The sequence below is a fragment of the Schistocerca cancellata genome, chromosome 2 (genome assembly GCF_023864275.1).
Source record: "Schistocerca cancellata isolate TAMUIC-IGC-003103 chromosome 2, iqSchCanc2.1, whole genome shotgun sequence".
Lineage (NCBI taxonomy): Eukaryota > Metazoa > Arthropoda > Insecta > Orthoptera > Acrididae > Schistocerca > Schistocerca cancellata.
The window spans coordinates 1099764867-1099782270 of NC_064627.1; the positions used below are offsets into that span (position 1 = coordinate 1099764867).

Consider the following 17404-nt stretch of genomic DNA (forward strand, 5'->3'; position numbering starts at 1 on the left):
TGTCACAGGGCTCGTTGGTCTAGGGGTATGATTCCTGCTTAGGGTGCAGGAGGTCCCGGGTTCAAATACCGGTCGAGCCCTAGCGTTTTGTGCAAACTGATCGCACGTCAGTGGCTGAGTCAGCGCAAAAAGCTCGCCGCCAATATCAAATGAATTTCTTATTTGATGTGAGCAATTGACACTCTGGTCCGACGCGTGAAGGCAGTTACGAAGGTTTCGGGTACAGATGGTAGCAGATGCATGTTAGTAAGTCTCGCTTAAAGTGATGAAAAAGTGTTTCCGCCCGGGATCGAACCGGGGACCTTCTGCATGTTAGGCAGACGTGATAACCGCTACACCACGGAAACTGCTTATTTGCACCTTACTTCATAGACAACTTGTAGTGATGTTGCCATCGTAACTAAAAAATTCAATAAATGTGGTACTTGCAAAACGAAGGGACATGCAGCAGATCCACACACGACGAGGCTCACTGGAGTACAATACGACATAGGCAGGAAAATACTGTTCCCGCCCGGGATCGAACCGGGGACCTTCCGCGTGTGAAGCAGACGTGATAACCGCTACACTACGGAAACGACGGACACGCTCAGTCCCTCCTTGTGCACTCGCATACGCCTCAGCCTTTCTCTCGTCCGCGCATGCACACACCATAGTTCTTTTGACAGCCTGAAACCCATCGCAGCCGAGGGCTCAAGAAGTCTTCGGGGTGCCCGAGAGGGTGTCTGCCGTAGCACCCCTAACGAGATAGCGGCGTTTCGCGCAGTCGTTATTGCAAGTCACATCAGCAAAAACAATCACCTCCTTAGCAGCAGGCAGTGCGCGCCCAGCGGCAGCTCTACATGAAGGTACCAATAGCCCAGGAAGGCCGCCGACCGCGGGAATTCGCGCCGCCTCCATCCCGCCAGCCTACACGAGACTTCCAGAGCACCCTGGAAGACATCGAGGGACTGGAGTAACTGGCATGCGACGTGTCACAGGGCTCGTTGGTCTAGGGGTATGATTCCTGCTTAGGGTGCAGGAGGTCCCGGGTTCAAATACCGGTCGAGCCCTAGCGTTTTGTGCAAACTGTTCGCACGTCAGTGGCTGAGTCAGCGCAAAAAGCTCGCCGCCAATATCAAATGAATTTCTTATTTGATGTGAGCAATTGACACTCTGGTCCGACGCGTGAAGGCAGTTACGAAGGTTTCGGGTACAGATGGTAGCAGATGCATGTTAGTAAGTCTCGCTTAAAGTGATGAAAAAGTGTTTCCGCCCGGGATCGAACCGGGGACCTTCTGCGTGTTAGGCAGACGTGATAACCGCTACACCACGGAAACTGCTTATGTGCACCTTACTTCATAGACAACTTGTAGTGATGTTGCCATCGTAACTAAAAAATTCAATAAATGTGGTACTTGCAAAACGAAGGGACATGCAGCAGATCCACACACGACGAGGCTCACTGGAGTACAATACGACATAGGCAGGAAAATACTGTTCCCGCCCGGGATCGAACCGGGGACCTTCTGCGTGTGAAGCAGACGTGATAACTGCTACACTACGGAAACGACGGACACGCTCAGTCCATCCTTGTGCACTCGAATACGCCTCAGCCTTTCTCTCGTCCGCGCATGCACACACCATAGTTCTTTTGACAGCCTGAAACCCATCGCAGCCGAGGGCTCAAGAAGTCTTCGGGGTGCCCGAGAGGGTGTCTGCCGTAGCACCCCTAACGAGATAGCGGCGTTTCGCGTAGTCGTTATTGCAAGTCACATCAGCAAAAACAATCACCTCCTTAGCAGCAGGCAGTGCGCGCCCAGCGGCAGCTCTACATGAAGGTACCAATAGCCCAGGAAGGCCGCCGACCGCGGGAATTCGCGCCGCCTCCATCCCGCCAGCCTACACGAGACTTCCAGAGCACCCTGGAAGACATCGAGGGACTGGAGTAACTGGCATGCGACGTGTCACAGGGCTCGTTGGTCTAGGGGTATGATTCCTGCTTAGGGTGCAGGAGGTCCCGGGTTCAAATACCGGTCGAGCCCTAGCGTTTTGTGCAAACTGATCGCACGTCAGTGGCTGAGTCAGCGCAAAAAGCTCGCCGCCAATATCAAATGAATTTCTTATTTGATGTGAGCAATTGACACTCTGGTCCGACGCGTGAAGGCAGTTACGAAGGTTTCGGGTACAGATGGTAGCAGATGCATGTTAGTAAGTCTCGCTTAAAGTGATGAAAAAGTGTTTCCGCCCGGGATCGAACCGGGGACCTTCTGCATGTTAGGCAGACGTGATAACCGCTACACCACGGAAACTGCTTATTTGCACCTTACTTCATAGACAACTTGTAGTGATGTTGCCATCGTAACTAAAAAATTCAATAAATGTGGTACTTGCAAAACGAAGGGACATGCAGCAGATCCACACACGACGAGGCTCACTGGAGTACAATACGACATAGGCAGGAAAATACTGTTCCCGCCCGGGATCGAACCGGGGACCTTCCGCGTGTGAAGCAGACGTGATAACCGCTACACTACGGAAACGACGGACACGCTCAGTCCCTCCTTGTGCACTCGCATACGCCTCAGCCTTTCTCTCGTCCGCGCATGCACACACCATAGTTCTTTTGACAGCCTGAAACCCATCGCAGCCGAGGGCTCAAGAAGTCTTCGGGGTGCCCGAGAGGGTGTCTGCCGTAGCACCCCTAACGAGATAGCGGCGTTTCGCGCAGTCGTTATTGCAAGTCACATCAGCAAAAACAATCACCTCCTTAGCAGCAGGCAGTGCGCGCCCAGCGGCAGCTCTACATGAAGGTACCAATAGCCCAGGAAGGCCGCCGACCGCGGGAATTCGCGCCGCCTCCATCCCGCCAGCCTACACGAGACTTCCAGACCACCCTGGAAGACATCGAGGGACTGGAGTAACTGGCATGCGACGTGTCACAGGGCTCGTTGGTCTAGGGGTATGATTCCTGCTTAGGGTGCAGGAGGTCCCGGGTTCAAATACCGGTCGAGCCCTAGCGTTTTGTGCAAACTGATCGCACGTCAGTGGCTGAGTCAGCGCAAAAAGCTCGCCGCCAATATCAAATGAATTTCTTATTTGATGTGAGCAATTGACACTCTGGTCCGACGCGTGAAGGCAGTTACGAAGGTTTCGGGTACAGATGGTAGCAGATGCATGTTAGTAAGTCTCGCTTAAAGTGATGAAAAAGTGTTTCCGCCCGGGATCGAACCGGGGACCTTCTGCATGTTAGGCAGACGTGATAACCGCTACACCACGGAAACTGCTTATTTGCACCTTACTTCATAGACAACTTGTAGTGATGTTGCCATCGTAACTAAAAAATTCAATAAATGTGGTACTTGCAAAACGAAGGGACATGCAGCAGATCCACACACGACGAGGCTCACTGGAGTACAATACGACATAGGCAGGAAAATACTGTTCCCGCCCGGGATCGAACCGGGGACCTTCCGCGTGTGAAGCAGACGTGATAACCGCTACACTACGGAAACGACGGACACGCTCAGTCCCTCCTTGTGCACTCGCATACGCCTCAGCCTTTCTCTCGTCCGCGCATGCACACACCATAGTTCTTTTGACAGCCTGAAACCCATCGCAGCCGAGGGCTCAAGAAGTCTTCGGGGTGCCCGAGAGGGTGTCTGCCGTAGCACCCCTAACGAGATAGCGGCGTTTCGCGCAGTCGTTATTGCAAGTCACATCAGCAAAAACAATCACCTCCTTAGCAGCAGGCAGTGCGCGCCCAGCGGCAGCTCTACATGAAGGTACCAATAGCCCAGGAAGGCCGCCGACCGCGGGAATTAGCGCCGCCTCCATCCCGCCAGCCAACACGAGACTTCCAGAGCACCCTGGAAGACATCGAGGGACTGGAGTAACTGGCATGCAACGTGTCACAGGGCTCGTTGGTCTAGGGGTATGATTCCTGCTTAGGGTGCAGGAGGTCCCGGGTTCAAATCCCGGAAGAGCCCTAGCGTTTTGTGGAAACTGATCGCACGTCAGTGGCTGAGTCAGCGCAAAAAGCTCGCCGCCAATATCAAATGAATTTCTTATTTGATGTGAGCAATTGACACTCTGGTCCGACGCGTGAAGGCAGTTACGAAGGTTTCGGGTACAGGTGGTAGCAGATGCATGTTAGTAAGTCTCGCTTAAAGTGATGAAAAAGTGTTTCCGCCCGGGATCGAACCGGGGACCTTCTGCGTGTTAGGCAGACGTGATAACCGCTACACCACGGAAACTGCTTATGTGCACCTTACTTCATAGACAACTTGTAGTGATGTTGCCATCGTAACTAAAAAATTCAATAAATGTGGTACTTGCAAAACGAAGGGACATGCAGCAGATCCACACACGACGAGGCTCACTGGAGTACAATACGACATAGGCAGGAAAATACTGTTCCCGCCCGGGATCGAACCCGGGACCTTCTGCGTGTGAAGCAGACGTGATAACCGCTACACTACGGAAACGACGGACACGCTCAGTCCATCCTTGTGCACTCGAATACGCCTCAGCCTTTCTCTCGTCCGCGCATGCACACACCATAGTTCTTTTGACAGCCTGAAACCCATCGCAGCCGAGGGCTCAAGAAGTCTTCGGGGTGCCCGAGAGGGTGTCTGCCGTAGCACCCCTAACGAGATAGCGGCGTTTCGCGCAGTCGTTATTGCAAGTCACATCAGCAAAAACAATCACCTCCTTAGCAGCAGGCAGTGCGCGCCCAGCGGCAGCTCTACATGAAGGTACCAATAGCCCAGGAAGGCCGCCGACCGCGGGAATTCGCGCCGCCTCCATCCCGCCAGCCTACACGAGACTTCCAGAGCACCCTGGAAGACATCGAGGGACTGGAGTAACTGGCATGCGACGTGTCACAGGGCTCGTTGGTCTAGGGGTATGATTCCTGCTTAGGGTGCAGGAGGTCCCGGGTTCAAATACCGGTCGAGCCCTAGCGTTTTGTGCAAACTGATCGCACGTCAGTGGCTGAGTCAGCGCAAAAAGCTCGCCGCCAATATCAAATGAATTTCTTATTTGATGTGAGCAATTGACACTCTGGTCCGACGCGTGAAGGCAGTTACGAAGGTTTCGGGTACAGATGGTAGCAGATGCATGTTAGTAAGTCTCGCTTAAAGTGATGAAAAAGTGTTTCCGCCCGGGATCGAACCGGGGACCTTCTGCATGTTAGGCAGACGTGATAACCGCTACACCACGGAAACTGCTTATTTGCACCTTACTTCATAGACAACTTGTAGTGATGTTGCCATCGTAACTAAAAAATTCAATAAATGTGGTACTTGCAAAACGAAGGGACATGCAGCAGATCCACACACGACGAGGCTCACTGGAGTACAATACGACATAGGCAGGAAAATACTGTTCCCGCCCGGGATCGAACCGGGGACCTTCCGCGTGTGAAGCAGACGTGATAACCGCTACACTACGGAAACGACGGACACGCTCAGTCCCTCCTTGTGCACTCGCATACGCCTCAGCCTTTCTCTCGTCCGCGCATGCACACACCATAGTTCTTTTGACAGCCTGAAACCCATCGCAGCCGAGGGCTCAAGAAGTCTTCGGGGTGCCCGAGAGGGTGTCTGCCGTAGCACCCCTAACGAGATAGCGGCGTTTCGCGCAGTCGTTATTGCAAGTCACATCAGCAAAAACAATCACCTCCTTAGCAGCAGGCAGTGCGCGCCCAGCGGCAGCTCTACATGAAGGTACCAATAGCCCAGGAAGGCCGCCGACCGCGGGAATTCGCGCCGCCTCCATCCCGCCAGCCTACACGAGACTTCCAGAGCACCCTGGAAGACATCGAGGGACTGGAGTAACTGGCATGCGACGTGTGACAGGGCTCGTTGGTCTAGGGGTATGATTCCTGCTTAGGGTGCAGGAGGTCCCGGGTTCAAATACCGGTCGAGCCCTAGCGTTTTGTGCAAACTGATCGCACGTCAGTGGCTGAGTCAGCGCAAAAAGCTCGCCGCCAATATCAAATGAATTTCTTATTTGATGTGAGCAATTGACACTCTGGTCCGACGCGTGAAGGCAGTTACGAAGGTTTCGGGTACAGATGGTAGCAGATGCATGTTAGTAAGTCTCGCTTAAAGTGATGAAAAAGTGTTTCCGCCCGGGATCGAACCGGGGACCTTCTGCATGTTAGGCAGACGTGATAACCGCTACACCACGGAAACTGCTTATTTGCACCTTACTTCATAGACAACTTGTAGTGATGTTGCCATCGTAACTAAAAAATTCAATAAATGTGGTACTTGCAAAACGAAGGGACATGCAGCAGATGCACACACGACGAGGCTCACTGGAGTACAATACGACATAGGCAGGAAAATACTGTTCCCGCCCGGGATCGAACCGGGGACCTTCCGCGTGTGAAGCAGACGTGATAACCGCTACACTACGGAAACGACGGACACGCTCAGTCCCTCCTTGTGCACTCGCATACGCCTCAGCCTTTCTCTCGTCCGCGCATGCACACACCATAGTTCTTTTGACAGCCTGAAACCCATCGCAGCCGAGGGCTCAAGAAGTCTTCGGGGTGCCCGAGAGGGTGTCTGCCGTAGCACCCCTAACGAGATAGCGGCGTTTCGCGCAGTCGTTATTGCAAGTCACATCAGCAAAAACAATCACCTCCTTAGCAGCAGGCAGTGCGCGCCCAGCGGCAGCTCTACATGAAGGTACCAATAGCCCAGGAAGGCCGCCGACCGCGGGAATTCGCGCCGCCTCCATCCCGCCAGCCTACACGAGACTTCCAGAGCACCCTGGAAGACATCGAGGGACTGGAGTAACTGGCATGCGACGTGTCACAGGGCTCGTTGGTCTAGGGGTATGATTCCTGCTTAGGGTGCAGGAGGTCCCGGGTTCAAATACCGGTCGAGCCCTAGCGTTTTGTGCAAACTGATCGCACGTCAGTGGCTGAGTCAGCGCAAAAAGCTCGCCGCCAATATCAAATGAATTTCTTATTTGATGTGAGCAATTGACACTCTGGTCCGACGCGTGAAGGCAGTTACGAAGGTTTCGGGTACAGATGGTAGCAGATGCATGTTAGTAAGTCTCGCTTAAAGTGATGAAAAAGTGTTTCCGCCCGGGATCGAACCGGGGACCTTCTGCATGTTAGGCAGACGTGATAACCGCTACACCACGGAAACTGCTTATTTGCACCTTACTTCATAGACAACTTGTAGTGATGTTGCCATCGTAACTAAAAAATTCAATAAATGTGGTACTTGCAAAACGAAGGGACATGCAGCAGATCCACACACGACGAGGCTCACTGGAGTACAATACGACATAGGCAGGAAAATACTGTTCCCGCCCGGGATCGAACCGGGGACCTTCCGCGTGTGAAGCAGACGTGATAACCGCTACACTACGGAAACGACGGACACGCTCAGTCCCTCCTTGTGCACTCGCATACGCCTCAGCCTTTCTCTCGTCCGCGCATGCACACACCATAGTTCTTTTGACAGCCTGAAACCCATCGCAGCCGAGGGCTCAAGAAGTCTTCGGGGTGCCCGAGAGGGTGTCTGCCGTAGCACCCCTAACGAGATAGCGGCGTTTCGCGCAGTCGTTATTGCAAGTCACATCAGCAAAAACAATCACCTCCTTAGCAGCAGGCAGTGCGCGCCCAGCGGCAGCTCTACATGAAGGTACCAATAGCCCAGGAAGGCCGCCGACCGCGGGAATTCGCGCCGCCTCCATCCCGCCAGCCTACACGAGACTTCCAGAGCACCCTGGAAGACATCGAGGGACTGGAGTAACTGGCATGCGACGTGTCACAGGGCTCGTTGGTCTAGGGGTATGATTCCTGCTTAGGGTGCAGGAGGTCCCGGGTTCAAATACCGGTCGAGCCCTAGCGTTTTGTGCAAACTGATCGCACGTCAGTGGCTGAGTCAGCGCAAAAAGCTCGCCGCCAATATCAAATGAATTTCTTATTTGATGTGAGCAATTGACACTCTGGTCCGACGCGTGAAGGCAGTTACGAAGGTTTCGGGTACAGATGGTAGCAGATGCATGTTAGTAAGTCTCGCTTAAAGTGATGAAAAAGTGTTTCCGCCCGGGATCGAACCGGGGACCTTCTGCATGTTAGGCAGACGTGATAACCGCTACACCACGGAAACTGCTTATTTGCACCTTACTTCATAGACAACTTGTAGTGATGTTGCCATCGTAACTAAAAAATTCAATAAATGTGGTACTTGCAAAACGAAGGGACATGCAGCAGATCCACACACGACGAGGCTCACTGGAGTACAATACGACATAGGCAGGAAAATACTGTTCCCGCCCGGGATCGAACCGGGGACCTTCCGCGTGTGAAGCAGACGTGATAACCGCTACACTACGGAAACGACGGACACGCTCAGTCCCTCCTTGTGCACTCGCATACGCCTCAGCCTTTCTCTCGTCCGCGCATGCACACACCATAGTTCTTTTGACAGCCTGAAACCCATCGCAGCCGAGGGCTCAAGAAGTCTTCGGGGTGCCCGAGAGGGTGTCTGCCGTAGCACCCCTAACGAGATAGCGGCGTTTCGCGCAGTCGTTATTGCAAGTCACATCAGCAAAAACAATCACCTCCTTAGCAGCAGGCAGTGCGCGCCCAGCGGCAGCTCTACATGAAGGTACCAATAGCCCAGGAAGGCCGCCGACCGCGGGAATTCGCGCCGCCTCCATCCCGCCAGCCTACACGAGACTTCCAGAGCACCCTGGAAGACATCGAGGGACTGGAGTAACTGGCATGCGACGTGTGACAGGGCTCGTTGGTCTAGGGGTATGATTCCTGCTTAGGGTGCAGGAGGTCCCGGGTTCAAATACCGGTCGAGCCCTAGCGTTTTGTGCAAACTGATCGCACGTCAGTGGCTGAGTCAGCGCAAAAAGCTCGCCGCCAATATCAAATGAATTTCTTATTTGATGTGAGCAATTGACACTCTGGTCCGACGCGTGAAGGCAGTTACGAAGGTTTCGGGTACAGATGGTAGCAGATGCATGTTAGTAAGTCTCGCTTAAAGTGATGAAAAAGTGTTTCCGCCCGGGATCGAACCGGGGACCTTCTGCATGTTAGGCAGACGTGATAACCGCTACACCACGGAAACTGCTTATTTGCACCTTACTTCATAGACAACTTGTAGTGATGTTGCCATCGTAACTAAAAAATTCAATAAATGTGGTACTTGCAAAACGAAGGGACATGCAGCAGATGCACACACGACGAGGCTCACTGGAGTACAATACGACATAGGCAGGAAAATACTGTTCCCGCCCGGGATCGAACCGGGGACCTTCCGCGTGTGAAGCAGACGTGATAACCGCTACACTACGGAAACGACGGACACGCTCAGTCCCTCCTTGTGCACTCGCATACGCCTCAGCCTTTCTCTCGTCCGCGCATGCACACACCATAGTTCTTTTGACAGCCTGAAACCCATCGCAGCCGAGGGCTCAAGAAGTCTTCGGGGTGCCCGAGAGGGTGTCTGCCGTAGCACCCCTAACGAGATAGCGGCGTTTCGCGCAGTCGTTATTGCAAGTCACATCAGCAAAAACAATCACCTCCTTAGCAGCAGGCAGTGCGCGCCCAGCGGCAACTCTACATGAAGGTACCAATAGCCCAGGAAGGCCGCCGACCGCGGGAATTCGCGCCGCCTCCATCCCGCCAGCCTACACGAGACTTCCAGAGCACCCTGGAAGACATCGAGGGACTGGAGTAACTGGCATGCGACGTGTCACAGGGCTCGTTGGTCTAGGGGTATGATTCCTGCTTAGGGTGCAGGAGGTCCCGGGTTCAAATACCGGTCGAGCCCTAGCGTTTTGTGCAAACTGATCGCACGTCAGTGGCTGAGTCAGCGCAAAAAGCTCGCCGCCAATATCAAATGAATTTCTTATTTGATGTGAGCAATTGACACTCTGGTCCGACGCGTGAAGGCAGTTACGAAGGTTTCGGGTACAGATGGTAGCAGATGCATGTTAGTAAGTCTCGCTTAAAGTGATGAAAAAGTGTTTCCGCCCGGGATCGAACCGGGGACCTTCTGCATGTTAGGCAGACGTGATAACCGCTACACCACGGAAACTGCTTATTTGCACCTTACTTCATAGACAACTTGTAGTGATGTTGCCATCGTAACTAAAAAATTCAATAAATGTGGTACTTGCAAAACGAAGGGACATGCAGCAGATCCACACACGACGAGGCTCACTGGAGTACAATACGACATAGGCAGGAAAATACTGTTCCCGCCCGGGATCGAACCGGGGACCTTCCGCGTGTGAAGCAGACGTGATAACCGCTACACTACGGAAACGACGGACACGCTCAGTCCCTCCTTGTGCACTCGCATACGCCTCAGCCTTTCTCTCGTCCGCGCATGCACACACCATAGTTCTTTTGACAGCCTGAAACCCATCGCAGCCGAGGGCTCAAGAAGTCTTCGGGGTGCCCGAGAGGGTGTCTGCCGTAGCACCCCTAACGAGATAGCGGCGTTTCGCGCAGTCGTTATTGCAAGTCACATCAGCAAAAACAATCACCTCCTTAGCAGCAGGCAGTGCGCGCCCAGCGGCAGCTCTACATGAAGGTACCAATAGCCCAGGAAGGCCGCCGACCGCGGGAATTCGCGCCGCCTCCATCCCGCCAGCCTACACGAGACTTCCAGAGCACCCTGGAAGACATCGAGGGACTGGAGTAACTGGCATGCGACGTGTGACAGGGCTCGTTGGTCTAGGGGTATGATTCCTGCTTAGGGTGCAGGAGGTCCCGGGTTCAAATACCGGTCGAGCCCTAGCGTTTTGTGCAAACTGATCGCACGTCAGTGGCTGAGTCAGCGCAAAAAGCTCGCCGCCAATATCAAATGAATTTCTTATTTGATGTGAGCAATTGACACTCTGGTCCGACGCGTGAAGGCAGTTACGAAGGTTTCGGGTACAGATGGTAGCAGATGCATGTTAGTAAGTCTCGCTTAAAGTGATGAAAAAGTGTTTCCGCCCGGGATCGAACCGGGGACCTTCTGCATGTTAGGCAGACGTGATAACCGCTACACCACGGAAACTGCTTATTTGCACCTTACTTCATAGACAACTTGTAGTGATGTTGCCATCGTAACTAAAAAATTCAATAAATGTGGTACTTGCAAAACGAAGGGACATGCAGCAGATCCACACACGACGAGGCTCACTGGAGTACAATACGACATAGGCAGGAAAATACTGTTCCCGCCCGGGATCGAACCGGGGACCTTCCGCGTGTGAAGCAGACGTGATAACCGCTACACTACGGAAACGACGGACACGCTCAGTCCCTCCTTGTGCACTCGCATACGCCTCAGCCTTTCTCTCGTCCGCGCATGCACACACCATAGTTCTTTTGACAGCCTGAAACCCATCGCAGCCGAGGGCTCAAGAAGTCTTCGGGGTGCCCGAGAGGGTGTCTGCCGTAGCACCCCTAACGAGATAGCGGCGTTTCGCGCAGTCGTTATTGCAAGTCACATCAGCAAAAACAATCACCTCCTTAGCAGCAGGCAGTGCGCGCCCAGCGGCAGCTCTACATGAAGGTACCAATAGCCCAGGAAGGCCGCCGACCGCGGGAATTAGCGCCGCCTCCATCCCGCCAGCCAACACGAGACTTCCAGAGCACCCTGGAAGACATCGAGGGACTGGAGTAACTGGCATGCAACGTGTCACAGGGCTCGTTGGTCTAGGGGTATGATTCCTGCTTAGGGTGCAGGAGGTCCCGGGTTCAAATCCCGGAAGAGCCCTAGCGTTTTGTGGAAACTGATCGGACGTCAGTGGCTGAGTCAGCGCAAAAAGCTCGCCGCCAATATCAAATGAATTTCTTATTTGATGTGAGCAATTGACACTCTGGTCCGACGCGTGAAGGCAGTTACGAAGGTTTCGGGTACAGATGGTAGCAGATGCATGTTAGTAAGTCTCGCTTAAAGTGATGAAAAAGTGTTTCCGCCCGGGATCGAACCGGGGACCTTCTGCGTGTTAGGCAGACGTGATAACCGCTACACCACGGAAACTGCTTATGTGCACCTTACTTCATAGACAACTTGTAGTGATGTTGCCATCGTAACTAAAAAATTCAATAAATGTGGTACTTGCAAAACGAAGGGACATGCAGCAGATCCACACACGACGAGGCTCACTGGAGTACAATACGACATAGGCAGGAAAATACTGTTCCCGCCCGGGATCGAACCGGGGACCTTCCGCGTGTGAAGCAGACGTGATAACCGCTACACTACGGAAACGACGGACACGCTCAGTCCCTCCTTGTGCACTCGCATACGCCTCAGCCTTTCTCTCGTCCGCGCATGCACACACCATAGTTCTTTTGACAGCCTGAAACCCATCGCAGCCGAGGGCTCAAGAAGTCTTCGGGGTGCCCGAGAGGGTGTCTGCCGTAGCACCCCTAACGAGATAGCGGCGTTTCGCGCAGTCGTTATTGCAAGTCACATCAGCAAAAACAATCACCTCCTTAGCAGCAGGCAGTGCGCGCCCAGCGGCAGCTCTACATGAAGGTACCAATAGCCCAGGAAGGCCGCCGACCGCGGGAATTCGCGCCGCCTCCATCCCGCCAGCCTACACGAGACTTCCAGAGCACCCTGGAAGACATCGAGGGACTGGAGTAACTGGCATGCGACGTGTCACAGGGCTCGTTGGTCTAGGGGTATGATTCCTGCTTAGGGTGCAGGAGGTCCCGGGTTCAAATACCGGTCGAGCCCTAGCGTTTTGTGCAAACTGATCGCACGTCAGTGGCTGAGTCAGCGCAAAAAGCTCGCCGCCAATATCAAATGAATTTCTTATTTGATGTGAGCAATTGACACTCTGGTCCGACGCGTGAAGGCAGTTACGAAGGTTTCGGGTACAGATGGTAGCAGATGCATGTTAGTAAGTCTCGCTTAAAGTGATGAAAAAGTGTTTCCGCCCGGGATCGAACCGGGGACCTTCTGCATGTTAGGCAGACGTGATAACCGCTACACCACGGAAACTGCTTATTTGCACCTTACTTCATAGACAACTTGTAGTGATGTTGCCATCGTAACTAAAAAATTCAATAAATGTGGTACTTGCAAAACGAAGGGACATGCAGCAGATCCACACACGACGAGGCTCACTGGAGTACAATACGACATAGGCAGGAAAATACTGTTCCCGCCCGGGATCGAACCGGGGACCTTCCGCGTGTGAAGCAGACGTGATAACCGCTACACTACGGAAACGACGGACACGCTCAGTCCCTCCTTGTGCACTCGCATACGCCTCAGCCTTTCTCTCGTCCGCGCATGCACACACCATAGTTCTTTTGACAGCCTGAAACCCATCGCAGCCGAGGGCTCAAGAAGTCTTCGGGGTGCCCGAGAGGGTGTCTGCCGTAGCACCCCTAACGAGATAGCGGCGTTTCGCGCAGTCGTTATTGCAAGTCACATCAGCAAAAACAATCACCTCCTTAGCAGCAGGCAGTGCGCGCCCAGCGGCAGCTCTACATGAAGGTACCAATAGCCCAGGAAGGCCGCCGACCGCGGGAATTCGCGCCGCCTCCATCCCGCCAGCCTACACGAGACTTCCAGAGCACCCTGGAAGACATCGAGGGACTGGAGTAACTGGCATGCGACGTGTGACAGGGCTCGTTGGTCTAGGGGTATGATTCCTGCTTAGGGTGCAGGAGGTCCCGGGTTCAAATACCGGTCGAGCCCTAGCGTTTTGTGCAAACTGATCGCACGTCAGTGGCTGAGTCAGCGCAAAAAGCTCGCCGCCAATATCAAATGAATTTCTTATTTGATGTGAGCAATTGACACTCTGGTCCGACGCGTGAAGGCAGTTACGAAGGTTTCGGGTACAGATGGTAGCAGATGCATGTTAGTAAGTCTCGCTTAAAGTGATGAAAAAGTGTTTCCGCCCGGGATCGAACCGGGGACCTTCTGCATGTTAGGCAGACGTGATAACCGCTACACCACGGAAACTGCTTATTTGCACCTTACTTCATAGACAACTTGTAGTGATGTTGCCATCGTAACTAAAAAATTCAATAAATGTGGTACTTGCAAAACGAAGGGACATGCAGCAGATCCACACACGACGAGGCTCACTGGAGTACAATACGACATAGGCAGGAAAATACTGTTCCCGCCCGGGATCGAACCGGGGACCTTCCGCGTGTGAAGCAGACGTGATAACCGCTACACTACGGAAACGACGGACACGCTCAGTCCCTCCTTGTGCACTCGCATACGCCTCAGCCTTTCTCTCGTCCGCGCATGCACACACCATAGTTCTTTTGACAGCCTGAAACCCATCGCAGCCGAGGGCTCAAGAAGTCTTCGGGGTGCCCGAGAGGGTGTCTGCCGTAGCACCCCTAACGAGATAGCGGCGTTTCGCGCAGTCGTTATTGCAAGTCACATCAGCAAAAACAATCACCTCCTTAGCAGCAGGCAGTGCGCGCCCAGCGGCAGCTCTACATGAAGGTACCAATAGCCCAGGAAGGCCGCCGACCGCGGGAATTAGCGCCGCCTCCATCCCGCCAGCCAACACGAGACTTCCAGAGCACCCTGGAAGACATCGAGGGACTGGAGTAACTGGCATGCAACGTGTCACAGGGCTCGTTGGTCTAGGGGTATGATTCCTGCTTAGGGTGCAGGAGGTCCCGGGTTCAAATCCCGGAAGAGCCCTAGCGTTTTGTGGAAACTGATCGCACGTCAGTGGCTGAGTCAGCGCAAAAAGCTCGCCGCCAATATCAAATGAATTTCTTATTTGATGTGAGCAATTGACACTCTGGTCCGACGCGTGAAGGCAGTTACGAAGGTTTCGGGTACAGATGGTAGCAGATGCATGTTAGTAAGTCTCGCTTAAAGTGATGAAAAAGTGTTTCCGCCCGGGATCGAACCGGGGACCTTCTGCGTGTTAGGCAGACGTGATAACCGCTACACCACGGAAACTGCTTATGTGCACCTTACTTCATAGACAACTTGTAGTGATGTTGCCATCGTAACTAAAAAATTCAATAAATGTGGTACTTGCAAAACGAAGGGACATGCAGCAGATCCACACACGACGAGGCTCACTGGAGTACAATACGACATAGGCAGGAAAATACTGTTCCCGCCCGGGATCGAACCCGGGACCTTCTGCGTGTGAAGCAGACGTGATAACCGCTACACTACGGAAACGACGGACACGCTCAGTCCATCCTTGTGCACTCGAATACGCCTCAGCCTTTCTCTCGTCCGCGCATGCACACACCATAGTTCTTTTGACAGCCTGAAACCCATCGCAGCCGAGGGCTCAAGAAGTCTTCGGGGTGCCCGAGAGGGTGTCTGCCGTAGCACCCCTAACGAGATAGCGGCGTTTCGCGCAGTCGTTATTGCAAGTCACATCAGCAAAAACAATCACCTCCTTAGCAGCAGGCAGTGCGCGCCCAGCGCTGATCGCACGTCAGTGGCTGAGTCAGCGCAAAAAGCTCGCCGCCAATATCAAATGAATTTCTTATTTGATGTGAGCAATTGACACTCTGGTCCGACGCGTGAAGGCAGTTACGAAGGTTTCGGGTACAGATGGTAGCAGATGCATGTTAGTAAGTCTCGCTTAAAGTGATGAAAAAGTGTTTCCGCCCGGGATCGAACCGGGGACCTTCTGCATGTTAGGCAGACGTGATAACCGCTACACCACGGAAACTGCTTATTTGCACCTTACTTCATAGACAACTTGTAGTGATGTTGCCATCGTAACTAAAAAATTCAATAAATGTGGTACTTGCAAAACGAAGGGACATGCAGCAGATCCACACACGACGAGGCTCACTGGAGTACAATACGACATAGGCAGGAAAATACTGTTCCCGCCCGGGATCGAACCGGGGACCTTCCGCGTGTGAAGCAGACGTGATAACCGCTACACTACGGAAACGACGGACACGCTCAGTCCCTCCTTGTGCACTCGCATACGCCTCAGCCTTTCTCTCGTCCGCGCATGCACACACCATAGTTCTTTTGACAGCCTGAAACCCATCGCAGCCGAGGGCTCAAGAAGTCTTCGGGGTGCCCGAGAGGGTGTCAGCCGTAGCACCCCTAACGAGATAGCGGCGTTTCGCGCAGTCGTTATTGCAAGTCACATCAGCAAAAACAATCACCTCCTTAGCAGCAGGCAGTGCGCGCCCAGCGGCAGCTCTACATGAAGGTACCAATAGCCCAGGAAGGCCGCCGACCGCGGGAATTAGCGCCGCCTCCATCCCGCCAGCCAACACGAGACTTCCAGAGCACCCTGGAAGACATCGAGGGACTGGAGTAACTGGCATGCAACGTGTCACAGGGCTCGTTGGTCTAGGGGTATGATTCCTGCTTAGGGTGCAGGAGGTCCCGGGTTCAAGTCCCGGACGAGCCCTAGCGTTTTGTGCAAACTGATCGCACGTCAGTGGCTGAGTCAGCGCAAAAAGCTCGCCGCCAATATCAAATGAATTTCTTATTTGATGTGAGCAATTGACACTCTGGTCCGACGCGTGAAGGCAGTTACGAAGGTTTCGGGTACAGGTGGTAGCAGATGCATGTTAGTAAGTCTCGCTTAAAGTGATGAAAAAGTGTTTCCGCCCGGGATCGAACCGGGGACCTTCTGCGTGTTAGGCAGACGTGATAACCGCTACACCACGGAAACTGCTTATGTGCACCTTACTTCATAGACAACTTGTAGTGATGTTGCCATCGTAACTAAAAAATTCAATAAATGTGGTACTTGCAAAACGAAGGGACATGCAGCAGATCCACACACGACGAGGCTCACTGGAGTACAATACGACATAGGCAGGAAAATACTGTTCCCGCCCGGGATCGAACCCGGGACCTTCTGCGTGTGAAGCAGACGTGATAACCGCTACACTACGGAAACGACGGACACGCTCAGTCCATCCTTGTGCACTCGAATACGCCTCAGCCTTTCTCTCGTCCGCGCATGCACACACCATAGTTCTTTTGACAGCCTGAAACCCATCGCAGCCGAGGGCTCAAGAAGTCTTCGGGGTGCCCGAGAGGGTGTCTGCCGTAGCACCCCTAACGAGATAGCGGCGTTTCGCGTAGTCGTTATTGCCAGTCACATCAGCAAAAACAATCACCTCCTTAGCAGCAGGCAGTGCGCGCCTAGCGGCAGCTCTACATGAAGGTACCAATAGCCCAGGAAGGCCGCCGACCGCGGGAATTCGCGCCGCCTCCATCCCGCCAGCCTACACGAGACTTCCAGAGCACCCTGGAAGACATCGAGGGACTCGAGTAACTGGCATGCGACGTGTCACAGGGCTCGTTGGTCTAGGGGTATGATTCCTGCTTAGGGTGCAGGAGGTCCCGGGTTCAAATCCCGGACGAGCCCTAGCGTTTTGTGCAAACTGATCGCACGTCAGTGGCTGAGTCAGCGCAAAAAGCTCGCCGCCAAT

The 17404-nt window shown here is 53.5% G+C and overlaps 41 non-coding genes across 41 annotated transcripts; 5 read left to right on the forward strand and 36 right to left on the reverse strand.

Moving 5' to 3' along the window:
• Nucleotides 1-274: 274 nt before the first annotated feature.
• On the reverse strand, nt 275-347 carry Trnav-aac (transfer RNA valine (anticodon AAC)). The gene has a single exon. It is a non-coding gene; the product is annotated as a tRNA-Val (tRNA).
• A 158-nt stretch (nt 348-505) lies between these two features.
• Nucleotides 506-578, reverse strand: Trnav-cac (transfer RNA valine (anticodon CAC)). The gene has a single exon. It is a non-coding gene; the product is annotated as a tRNA-Val (tRNA).
• Nucleotides 579-1246: 668 nt separating this feature from the next.
• On the reverse strand, nt 1247-1319 carry Trnav-aac (transfer RNA valine (anticodon AAC)). Its single transcript has one exon. It is a non-coding gene; the product is annotated as a tRNA-Val (tRNA).
• A 158-nt stretch (nt 1320-1477) lies between these two features.
• On the reverse strand, nt 1478-1550 carry Trnav-cac (transfer RNA valine (anticodon CAC)). Its single transcript has one exon. It is a non-coding gene; the product is annotated as a tRNA-Val (tRNA).
• A 668-nt stretch (nt 1551-2218) lies between these two features.
• On the reverse strand, nt 2219-2291 carry Trnav-aac (transfer RNA valine (anticodon AAC)). The gene has a single exon. It is a non-coding gene; the product is annotated as a tRNA-Val (tRNA).
• Nucleotides 2292-2449: 158 nt separating this feature from the next.
• Trnav-cac (transfer RNA valine (anticodon CAC)) lies at nt 2450-2522 on the reverse strand. The gene has a single exon. It is a non-coding gene; the product is annotated as a tRNA-Val (tRNA).
• Nucleotides 2523-3190: 668 nt separating this feature from the next.
• Nucleotides 3191-3263, reverse strand: Trnav-aac (transfer RNA valine (anticodon AAC)). Its single transcript has one exon. It is a non-coding gene; the product is annotated as a tRNA-Val (tRNA).
• A 158-nt stretch (nt 3264-3421) lies between these two features.
• Trnav-cac (transfer RNA valine (anticodon CAC)) lies at nt 3422-3494 on the reverse strand. The gene has a single exon. It is a non-coding gene; the product is annotated as a tRNA-Val (tRNA).
• A 402-nt stretch (nt 3495-3896) lies between these two features.
• On the forward strand, nt 3897-3968 carry Trnap-agg (transfer RNA proline (anticodon AGG)). Its single transcript has one exon. It is a non-coding gene; the product is annotated as a tRNA-Pro (tRNA).
• A 194-nt stretch (nt 3969-4162) lies between these two features.
• Trnav-aac (transfer RNA valine (anticodon AAC)) lies at nt 4163-4235 on the reverse strand. Its single transcript has one exon. It is a non-coding gene; the product is annotated as a tRNA-Val (tRNA).
• Nucleotides 4236-4393: 158 nt separating this feature from the next.
• Nucleotides 4394-4466, reverse strand: Trnav-cac (transfer RNA valine (anticodon CAC)). Its single transcript has one exon. It is a non-coding gene; the product is annotated as a tRNA-Val (tRNA).
• A 668-nt stretch (nt 4467-5134) lies between these two features.
• On the reverse strand, nt 5135-5207 carry Trnav-aac (transfer RNA valine (anticodon AAC)). Its single transcript has one exon. It is a non-coding gene; the product is annotated as a tRNA-Val (tRNA).
• Nucleotides 5208-5365: 158 nt separating this feature from the next.
• On the reverse strand, nt 5366-5438 carry Trnav-cac (transfer RNA valine (anticodon CAC)). The gene has a single exon. It is a non-coding gene; the product is annotated as a tRNA-Val (tRNA).
• Nucleotides 5439-6106: 668 nt separating this feature from the next.
• On the reverse strand, nt 6107-6179 carry Trnav-aac (transfer RNA valine (anticodon AAC)). The gene has a single exon. It is a non-coding gene; the product is annotated as a tRNA-Val (tRNA).
• A 158-nt stretch (nt 6180-6337) lies between these two features.
• On the reverse strand, nt 6338-6410 carry Trnav-cac (transfer RNA valine (anticodon CAC)). The gene has a single exon. It is a non-coding gene; the product is annotated as a tRNA-Val (tRNA).
• Nucleotides 6411-7078: 668 nt separating this feature from the next.
• Nucleotides 7079-7151, reverse strand: Trnav-aac (transfer RNA valine (anticodon AAC)). The gene has a single exon. It is a non-coding gene; the product is annotated as a tRNA-Val (tRNA).
• A 158-nt stretch (nt 7152-7309) lies between these two features.
• On the reverse strand, nt 7310-7382 carry Trnav-cac (transfer RNA valine (anticodon CAC)). The gene has a single exon. It is a non-coding gene; the product is annotated as a tRNA-Val (tRNA).
• A 668-nt stretch (nt 7383-8050) lies between these two features.
• Trnav-aac (transfer RNA valine (anticodon AAC)) lies at nt 8051-8123 on the reverse strand. The gene has a single exon. It is a non-coding gene; the product is annotated as a tRNA-Val (tRNA).
• A 158-nt stretch (nt 8124-8281) lies between these two features.
• Nucleotides 8282-8354, reverse strand: Trnav-cac (transfer RNA valine (anticodon CAC)). The gene has a single exon. It is a non-coding gene; the product is annotated as a tRNA-Val (tRNA).
• Nucleotides 8355-9022: 668 nt separating this feature from the next.
• Nucleotides 9023-9095, reverse strand: Trnav-aac (transfer RNA valine (anticodon AAC)). Its single transcript has one exon. It is a non-coding gene; the product is annotated as a tRNA-Val (tRNA).
• A 158-nt stretch (nt 9096-9253) lies between these two features.
• Nucleotides 9254-9326, reverse strand: Trnav-cac (transfer RNA valine (anticodon CAC)). The gene has a single exon. It is a non-coding gene; the product is annotated as a tRNA-Val (tRNA).
• Nucleotides 9327-9994: 668 nt separating this feature from the next.
• Trnav-aac (transfer RNA valine (anticodon AAC)) lies at nt 9995-10067 on the reverse strand. Its single transcript has one exon. It is a non-coding gene; the product is annotated as a tRNA-Val (tRNA).
• Nucleotides 10068-10225: 158 nt separating this feature from the next.
• On the reverse strand, nt 10226-10298 carry Trnav-cac (transfer RNA valine (anticodon CAC)). Its single transcript has one exon. It is a non-coding gene; the product is annotated as a tRNA-Val (tRNA).
• Nucleotides 10299-10966: 668 nt separating this feature from the next.
• Nucleotides 10967-11039, reverse strand: Trnav-aac (transfer RNA valine (anticodon AAC)). Its single transcript has one exon. It is a non-coding gene; the product is annotated as a tRNA-Val (tRNA).
• A 158-nt stretch (nt 11040-11197) lies between these two features.
• Nucleotides 11198-11270, reverse strand: Trnav-cac (transfer RNA valine (anticodon CAC)). The gene has a single exon. It is a non-coding gene; the product is annotated as a tRNA-Val (tRNA).
• A 402-nt stretch (nt 11271-11672) lies between these two features.
• Trnap-agg (transfer RNA proline (anticodon AGG)) lies at nt 11673-11744 on the forward strand. The gene has a single exon. It is a non-coding gene; the product is annotated as a tRNA-Pro (tRNA).
• Nucleotides 11745-11938: 194 nt separating this feature from the next.
• Nucleotides 11939-12011, reverse strand: Trnav-aac (transfer RNA valine (anticodon AAC)). The gene has a single exon. It is a non-coding gene; the product is annotated as a tRNA-Val (tRNA).
• Nucleotides 12012-12169: 158 nt separating this feature from the next.
• Trnav-cac (transfer RNA valine (anticodon CAC)) lies at nt 12170-12242 on the reverse strand. Its single transcript has one exon. It is a non-coding gene; the product is annotated as a tRNA-Val (tRNA).
• A 668-nt stretch (nt 12243-12910) lies between these two features.
• On the reverse strand, nt 12911-12983 carry Trnav-aac (transfer RNA valine (anticodon AAC)). Its single transcript has one exon. It is a non-coding gene; the product is annotated as a tRNA-Val (tRNA).
• Nucleotides 12984-13141: 158 nt separating this feature from the next.
• Trnav-cac (transfer RNA valine (anticodon CAC)) lies at nt 13142-13214 on the reverse strand. The gene has a single exon. It is a non-coding gene; the product is annotated as a tRNA-Val (tRNA).
• Nucleotides 13215-13882: 668 nt separating this feature from the next.
• Nucleotides 13883-13955, reverse strand: Trnav-aac (transfer RNA valine (anticodon AAC)). Its single transcript has one exon. It is a non-coding gene; the product is annotated as a tRNA-Val (tRNA).
• Nucleotides 13956-14113: 158 nt separating this feature from the next.
• On the reverse strand, nt 14114-14186 carry Trnav-cac (transfer RNA valine (anticodon CAC)). The gene has a single exon. It is a non-coding gene; the product is annotated as a tRNA-Val (tRNA).
• Nucleotides 14187-14588: 402 nt separating this feature from the next.
• Nucleotides 14589-14660, forward strand: Trnap-agg (transfer RNA proline (anticodon AGG)). The gene has a single exon. It is a non-coding gene; the product is annotated as a tRNA-Pro (tRNA).
• Nucleotides 14661-14854: 194 nt separating this feature from the next.
• On the reverse strand, nt 14855-14927 carry Trnav-aac (transfer RNA valine (anticodon AAC)). Its single transcript has one exon. It is a non-coding gene; the product is annotated as a tRNA-Val (tRNA).
• A 158-nt stretch (nt 14928-15085) lies between these two features.
• Nucleotides 15086-15158, reverse strand: Trnav-cac (transfer RNA valine (anticodon CAC)). The gene has a single exon. It is a non-coding gene; the product is annotated as a tRNA-Val (tRNA).
• Nucleotides 15159-15590: 432 nt separating this feature from the next.
• Nucleotides 15591-15663, reverse strand: Trnav-aac (transfer RNA valine (anticodon AAC)). Its single transcript has one exon. It is a non-coding gene; the product is annotated as a tRNA-Val (tRNA).
• Nucleotides 15664-15821: 158 nt separating this feature from the next.
• Nucleotides 15822-15894, reverse strand: Trnav-cac (transfer RNA valine (anticodon CAC)). Its single transcript has one exon. It is a non-coding gene; the product is annotated as a tRNA-Val (tRNA).
• A 402-nt stretch (nt 15895-16296) lies between these two features.
• Nucleotides 16297-16368, forward strand: Trnap-agg (transfer RNA proline (anticodon AGG)). The gene has a single exon. It is a non-coding gene; the product is annotated as a tRNA-Pro (tRNA).
• A 194-nt stretch (nt 16369-16562) lies between these two features.
• Trnav-aac (transfer RNA valine (anticodon AAC)) lies at nt 16563-16635 on the reverse strand. Its single transcript has one exon. It is a non-coding gene; the product is annotated as a tRNA-Val (tRNA).
• Nucleotides 16636-16793: 158 nt separating this feature from the next.
• Trnav-cac (transfer RNA valine (anticodon CAC)) lies at nt 16794-16866 on the reverse strand. The gene has a single exon. It is a non-coding gene; the product is annotated as a tRNA-Val (tRNA).
• A 402-nt stretch (nt 16867-17268) lies between these two features.
• On the forward strand, nt 17269-17340 carry Trnap-agg (transfer RNA proline (anticodon AGG)). The gene has a single exon. It is a non-coding gene; the product is annotated as a tRNA-Pro (tRNA).
• The last annotated feature ends 64 nt before the right edge of the window (nt 17341-17404 follow it).